This window comes from Myxine glutinosa, chromosome 7 (assembly GCF_964187855.1).
Source record: "Myxine glutinosa chromosome 7, kmMyxGlut1.1, whole genome shotgun sequence".
Classification (NCBI taxonomy): domain Eukaryota; kingdom Metazoa; phylum Chordata; class Myxini; order Myxiniformes; family Myxinidae; genus Myxine; species Myxine glutinosa.
In genome coordinates, this window is record NC_136267.1 from 20,949,362 (window position 1) to 20,955,711 (window position 6,350).

The following is a 6,350-nucleotide window of genomic DNA, read 5'->3' on the forward strand; positions in this document are numbered from 1 at the left end:
ATGGGGTTCAGATGGGAATGTGGGAATGGGGTTCAGATGGGGATGGGGTTTAGGTGGGAATGGGGTTCAGATGGGGATGGGGTTTAGATGGGAATGTGGTTTAGATGGGAATTGGGTTCAGATGGGAATGGGGTTCAGATGGGAATGTGGGAATGGGGTTCAGATGGGGATGGGGTTCAGATGGGAATGGGGTTCAGATGGGAATGTGGGAATGAGGTTCAGATGGGAATGGGATTCAGATGGGAATGTGCGAATGGGGTTCAGATAGGAATGGGATTCAGATGGGAATGGGGTTCAGATGGGAATGGGGTTCAGATGGGAATGCTCAGGGGTCAACATACTACTGTATATGATACCTTTGGACACAAAATGGTTATTACTGCACACGGTAACATGGGTTATAAACTTTATCAATCTTCAATCTTCAATCAACACCTTATTCGGTTTTTGCTATTTGAACTCGGTTTTAAAACCACTTAAAGAGGGATAAGGTAAGAATAAGCAATTGGAAAAAGATGACATTTTTTAGCAGATTCTTCTTCTTTATGATGCTGCACAGAGCTGCAATTTAAGATCATTTGCTTCTCCATTGTATGCAGCACAAGGCTGTGGGGCGGCATCATTGGCTGCGGTGGGCGGCCGCAGTGCCGCTGATGCAGTGCCACCTGCTGGTTGGGGCAGGAATTTGTAAGTTGTTCAGGATGCCGGAGATAGCTTGCCCACTAGGGTGGAGTAAAAATATCATTTTAAATTTTTTTATAAGCCAGTATATGGGAAATGTGCCAAATGACCATAGAAACAATCCTGCAAAATTATAATTATTTCTGACCACTCCTTCATCGCCCTCAATAATCATTGAAATTTTGGCATATTATCGCATTTCGACATACATGCTTTGATCCGCCATTGACCACGAGGTGACTTGGAGAAGAAGGGGGCGGGGCGCCAGAACAGGGTGTGGCCCACCCCCGCGTCATCAAAGGCGTGGCCACAAAGCCCTCAGCCAGCCAACCAGGGCTGAGGAGCGTCACCGACGGGGGTGGTTTGGTGAGCTGCGTCGTGATACGCACCCCGTTTGTATTAGCACTGGCTGGGACTATTTATGCCAGATGAGACGATTTGCTGCACTTGGGCGATTGCTACACTCCTGCCACCCCACCTTCAATTCGTGTGTGAGTTCGTGTTGTTTGTGCTGTCTGTCTGGGGAACCCTAAGTTAAGCCTGTAATAAGTTGTTTTTGTTTGTTTTCAGATCGATGGCGGTCACAAGAGATCAAGTTACATGCGTGATATTTGGAGCTCCACGAAACATCCAAACTAACGTTCTCCCAACGTACGCTGATGTCATGAAAGGATACCTTCAATCTCGGCAACAGCTGAGGACGGAGAATGGCAAATACCCTTCATTTGGTGACAAACTCACAAACTGTGCTATGAAATTCAAGAGGTATGGGAAACGGCCTCTCTTCCAAAGGTATCGCACGCGCAAGCGATTGAAAAACTCAGATCCTTCCACGACAAGTACAACTCAATCCTAAAAGTCTACAAGGGAAGAAAGGATCAAGCCACCTACAAACACCGACTCCTCACAGACTTTCTCGACAAATCTAACAATCTGTTTGATCTTAGCAAATGTAAATGTTCTGACGTGGTGTCCAACTGTAACTGCTCGAAAGAACATAAAGTGCCGCAAAAAGAGCGAGAGTTCCTTCAAGACCAGAGAGGACCGAGGAACATGGTACTTGGCGGAATAGATCAAGAAGAGACGTCAAGATTGAAGAGGAAGGCGGAAAGAGAAGAGACCAATCTCAAACGAATGAAAACTCACGACGAAGATGCCAAATTCCCTTGGCACACACAGGCCGTGGAAAGGACTGTGAAACTCGTGGCCGGGGCCGCTCGAGCTGTGTGTGGCAAGAAAAGGCGAGACGGCTTCATCCGTGCCCGTGTCGCCCCGTGTCGCCCCGTGTCGCCCCGTGTCGCCCCGTGTCGCCTCGCGACAGATGATGCCATCGTTTGAATCGAAGCGCCACTTCACACACTTCACATTGTAACTGTGTGACTGTAACATTCTGAGACGAACTATAATAGACCTATGATTTGAATGCATCTATGAGCTGTTTTACTATGTTGCATAGTATAGTAAAATAAAAAGTGACTGAGGGACATCAAAATATTGTTCAATTTTAATACAATTTTAACACAGTGCTCTATAGATGTAATGGCACCTTTTGGCATATCTAGCTAGTTAAAATTCAAAAAAAAAAAATTTGGACTTTTCACTCCACCCTATTGCCCACTCTTCGTTAGGGACACCGTCGGGTCTTGAACATCCACCAAGTAACACCAGCAGACGGAATTCCCAGTTTAACGTTCATCCGAAGGAGGACACACACACATTGACAAATCACTCCACCCGTGAACCGAACCCCCGCGATGACGGTTTATATCTGGGCCGGGATTCAAACCCATGCATGAAAAGGTCTGGGTGTTTACATACCGAATGTGTGAGCCACCATAGCAGGTCTGGGTATTTACATACCGAGCGTGTGAGCCACAGTAGCAGGTCTGGGTATTTACATACCGAGTGTGTGAGCCACAGTAGCAGGTCTGGGTATTTACATACCGAGTGTCAGCCACAGTAGCAGGTCTGGGTATTTACATACCGAGTGTGTGAGCCACAGTAGCAGGTCTGGGTATTTACATACTAAGTGTGTGAGCCGCAGTAGCAGGTCTGGGTATTTACATACTGAGTGTGTGAGCCGCAGTAGTAGGTCTGGGTATTTACATACCGAGTGGGTGAGCCGCAGTAGCAGGTCTGGGTATTTACATCCCGAGTGTGTGAGCCACAGTAGCAGGTCTGGGTATTTACATACCAAGTGTGTGATCCACAGTAGCAGGTCTGGGTATTTACATACCGAATGAGTGAGCCGCAGTAGTAGGTCTGGGTATTTACATATCGAGTGTGTGAGCCACAGTAGCAGGTCTGGGTATTTACATACCGAGTGAGCCGCAGTAGCAGGTCTGGGTATTTACATACCGAGTGTGTGAGCCACAGTAGCAGGTCTGGGTATTTACCTGCCCAGTGTGTGGGCCACAGTAGCAGGTCTGGGTATTTACATACCGAATGTGTGAGCCACAGTAGCAGGTCTGGGTATTTACATACCGAGTGTGTGAGCCACAGTAGCAGGTCTGGGTATTTACATACCGTGTGTGTGAGCCACAGTAGCAGGTCTGGGTATTTACATACCGAGTGTGTGAGCCGCAGTAGCAGGTCTGCGTATTTACATACCGAATGTGAGCCGCAGTAGCAGGTCTGGGTGTTTACATACCGAATGTGTGAGCCACCATAGCAGGTCTGGGTATTTACATACCGAGTGTGTGAGCCACAGTAGCAGGTCTGGGTATTTACATACCGAGTGTGAGAGCCACAGTAGCAGGTCTGGGTATTTACATACCGAGTGTGTGAGCCACAGTAGCAGGTCTGGGTATTTACATACCGAGTGTGAGAGCCACAGTAGCAGGTCTGGGTATTTACATACCGAGTGTGTGAGGCACAGTAGCAGGTCTGTGTATTGTGTGTGAGCCACAGTAGCAGGTCTGTGTATTGTGTGTGAGCCACAGTAGCAGGTCTGGGTATTTACATACCGAGTGTGTGAGCCACAGTAGCAGGTCTGGGTATTTACATACCGAGTGTGTGAGCCACAGTAGCAGGTCTGGGTATTTACATACCGTGTGTGAGCCACAGTAGCAGGTCTGGGTATTTACATACTGAGTGTGTGAGCCGCAGTAGTAGGTCTGGGTATTTACATACCGAGTGGGTGAGCCGCAGTAGCAGGTCTGGGTATTTACATCCCAAGTGTGTGAGCCACAGTAGCAGGTCTGGGTATTTACATACCAAGTGTGTGAGTCACAGTAGCAGGTCTGGGTATTTACATACCGAATGAGTGAGCCGCAGTAGTAGGTCTGGGTATTGACATACCGAGTGTGTGAGCCACAGTAGCAGGTCTGGGTATTTACATACCGAGTGAGAGCTGCAGTAGCAGGTCTGGGTATTTACCTGCCCAGTGTGTGGGCCACAGTAGCAGGTCTGGGTATTTACATACCGAATGTGTGAGCCACAGTAGCAGGTCTGGGTATTTACATACCGAGTGTGTGAGCCACAGTAGCAGGTCTGCGTATTTACATACCGAGTGTGAGCAGCAGTAGCAGGTCTGCGTATTTACATACCGAATGTGTGAGCCGCAGTAGCAGGTCTGGGTGTTTACATACCGAATGTGTGAGCCACAGTAGCAGGTCTGGGTATTTACATACTGAGTGTGTGAGCCACAGTAGCAGGTCTGGGTATTTACATACCGTGTGTGTGAGGAACAGTAGCAGGTCTGGGTGTTTACATACCGAATGTGTGAGCCACAGTAGCAGGTCTGGGTATTTACATACTGAGTGTGTGAGCCACAGTAGCAGGTCTGGGTATTTACATACCGAGTGTGTGAGGCACAGTAGCAGGTCTGGGTATTTACATACCGAGTGTGTGAGCTGCAGTAGCAGGTCTGGGTATTTACATACCGAGTGTGAGCCACAGTAGCAGGTCTGGGTATTTACATACCCAGTGTGTGAGCCACAGTAGCAGGTCTGGGTATTTACATACCGAATGTGTGAGCCATAGTAGCAGGTCTGGGTATTTATATACCAAGTGTGTGAGCCACAGTAGCAGGTCTGGGTATTTGCATACCGAGTGTGTGAGCCACAGTAGCAGGTCTGGGTATTTACATACCGAGTGTGTGAGCCACATTAGCAGGTCTGGGTATTTACATACCGAATGTGAGCCACAGTAGTAGGTCTGGGTATTTACATACCGAGTGTGTGAGCCACCGTAGCAGGTCTGGGTATTTACATACCGAGTGTGTGAGCCACCATAGCAGGTCTGGGTATTTACATACCGAGTGTGTGAGCCACTGTAGCAGGTCTGGGTATTTACATACTGAGTGTGTGAGCCACAGTAGCAGGTCTGGGTATTTACATACAGCGTGTGTGAGACACATTAGCAGGTCTGGGTATTTACATACCGAATGTGTGAGCCACAGTAGGTCTGGGTATTTACATACCGAGTGTGTGAGCCACCGTAGCAGGTCTGGGTATTTACATACCGAGTGTGTGAGCCACCATAGCAGGTCTGGGTATTTACATACCGAGTGTGTGAGCCACTGTAGCAGGTCTGCGTATTTACATACCGAGTGTGAGCCGCAGTAGCAGGTCTGGGTATTTACATACCGAGTGTGTGAGCCACAGTAGCAGGTCTGGGTATTTACATACCGAGTGTGTGAGCCACAGTAGCAGGTCTGGGTATTTACATACCCAGTGTGTGAGCCACAGTAGCAGGTCTGGGTATTTACATACCGAATGTGTGAGCCACAGTAGCAGGTCTGGGTATTTATATACCGAGTGTGTGAGCCACAGTAGCAGGTCTGGGTATTTACATACCGTGTGTGTGAGGCACAGTAGCAGGTCTGGGTATTTACATACCGTGTGTGTGAGCCACAGTAGCAGGTCTGGGTATTTACATACCGAGTGTGTGAGCCACAGGAGCAGGTTTGGTTATTTACATACCAAGTGTGAGCCACCGTAGCAGGTCTGGGTATTTACATACCGAATGTGTGAGCCACAGTAGTAGGTCTGGGTATTTACATACCAAGTGTGAGCCACAGTAGCAGGTCTGGGTATTTATATACCGAGTGTGTGAGCCACAGTAGCAGGTCTGGGTATTTACATACCGAGTGTGTGAGCCGCAGTAGCAGGTCTGGGTATTTACATACCGAGTGTGTGAGCCGCAGTAGCAGGTCTGGGTATTTACATACCGAGTGTGTGAGCCACAGTAGCAGGTCTGGGTATTTACATACCCAGTGTGTGAGCCACAGTAGCAGGTCTGGGTATTTACATACCGAATGTGTGAGCCACAGTAGCAGGTCTGGGTATTTATATACCGAGGGTGTGAGCCACAGTAGCAGGTCTGGGTATTTACATACCGAGTGTGTGAGCCACAGTAGCAGGTCTGGGTATTTACATACCGAGTGTGTGAGCCGCAGTAGCAGGTCTGGGTATTTACATACCGAGTGTGTGAGCCGCAGTAGCAGGTCTGGGTATTTACATACCGAGTGTGTGAGCCACAGTAGCAGGTCTGGGTATTTACATACCGTGTGTGAGCCACAGCTAATGGAACCTGCTTCCATCATCTGAAAATCAAGAGTGTGGAAAACACAACACACGAGGATTCAAAGAAGTTCTCAAGTTACACAATCATCAAATGTGACACAGAGCTAGAAATTTCATCTTCATCTGGAATCTAAATATTAA

The 6,350-nt window shown here is 48.2% G+C and overlaps 1 long non-coding RNA gene across 1 annotated transcript; it reads left to right on the top strand.

The window, feature by feature from the left end:
- Window positions 1–1,039: 1,039 nt before the first annotated feature.
- Window positions 1,040–2,173, top strand: LOC137430510 (uncharacterized). The gene is made up of 2 exons (XR_010985071.2): window positions 1,040–1,172; window positions 1,252–2,173. It is a non-coding gene; the product is annotated as an uncharacterized LOC137430510 (long non-coding RNA).
- Window positions 2,174–6,350: the final 4,177 nt, after the last annotated feature.